This window comes from Petaurus breviceps, unplaced genomic scaffold, assembly GCF_028583685.1.
Source record: "Petaurus breviceps papuanus isolate PSGF00001 unplaced genomic scaffold, PetGlider_PUasm1.0 175, whole genome shotgun sequence".
NCBI classification, from domain to species: Eukaryota; Metazoa; Chordata; class Mammalia; order Diprotodontia; family Petauridae; genus Petaurus; species Petaurus breviceps.
In genome coordinates this window covers 60,525,633-60,527,019 of record NW_027185764.1, presented here as the reverse complement: position 1 = coordinate 60,527,019, position 1,387 = coordinate 60,525,633, and the positions used below count along the sequence as shown (strand labels likewise).

Sequence of the window (1,387 nt, the reverse complement as noted above, 5' to 3'; positions counted from 1 at the left end):
CCCTCAGTCAAAACTCTAAGATTAAAAGCTGTATTGGTCCAAGGAGATGCCTTCTTAGATATTCCTAAGTCAATGACCTCAGAAGTGTGGAAAAAGAAAACAGTGGAGTTTCCTATAAACTTTACATTTGAATATACAGATGAATGTTTGTTTTCCTTAACATCTAGGGAATAGGTATCATTTTCTGACACATCTAGGATTTTGTTTTGTTGTTTTTAAAACAGCCTTAATGAAGAATAATTTCTAAGAAAGTAGTGGTCAGTCATATTTGCATATATGTGTATATGTATATATGCATATGTGTATATATATATATATATATATACATATGCATACGCTCAAAGATACACATATATCCACCAGGAAATACAGTGGATAGGATGCTGGGTCTGGAGTCAGGGAGACTCCTCTTCTTGAGTTCAAATCTTGCCTTAGGCATTTCCTAGCTGTATGACCCTGAGCAAGTCACTTAACCCTGTTTACTTCAGTTTCCACATGTGTAAAATAAACTGGGAAGGAAATGGAAGACCACTCCAGGATTTTTGCTAAGAAAACCCCAAATGGGATCATGAAGAACCTGACGTGACTAGAAAATTCAGCAACAGGGGCGGCTAGGTGGTGCAGTTAGTAAAGCACTGGCCCAGAGTTAGGAGGACCCAAGTTAGGTTCCAGCATCAGACACTTAACACCCACACAAAAAAACTAGCCATGTAACCTTGGGCAAGTTATTTAACTCCAATTGCCCTCCAAAAGGAAAAAAAAAATTCATCAACCTGTAAATGTATTTTATTTATTAAATCTGGATAATTGTGTCTCCCCCAACATCTATGGCATCTTGTCCCAAACTCTCCTCACATGACCACCACTCTGTGCCAATCCACCACTACCTCTCAATTCAGAGTATTCCAGTGCATTAGCCTCCTCCTTGGTCTCCCTACCACAGGTCCCTCCCACTCAAATCCTCCTCAGCTGCCAAAGTGATTTCCCTAAAGCACAGATCTGATCCTGTCATTTCCTTGCTCAATAAACTAGAGGGGTTCTCTACCACCTCTAGGATCAAATGCAGACTCCTCTATTTGTCATTCAAGGCCCTCACAATTTGACTCTGACCTACCTTTTTCAGGCTTATTATACATTACTCCCCTTCAAACATTTTTAAGTTCAGTCAAATTGGCCCTTTGGCTGTTTATCAAACATGGTGCTCATTCTCCTATTTCTGTGTCTTTGCAAACAGGCTATGCCCCTATGTCTGGAATACATTTCCTTACTTCTGCCTCTTAGAATCCTAATTTCCTTCAAAATTCAATTGAAGAACCATGTTCTATAGTTAAAAACCTTTTACTGATCTACCTTCCCCCAAAATATATTTATATATATATATATATAT

General features: G+C 38.6%; 1 protein-coding gene across 1 annotated transcript in view; it reads left to right on the top strand.

Annotated features, from left to right (window-relative positions):
• The window catches only part of LOC138158898 (integrin alpha-D-like), a 41,611-nt gene that overhangs the window by 34,102 nt on the left and 6,122 nt on the right, over window positions 1-1,387 (top strand). The window lies entirely within an intron of this gene.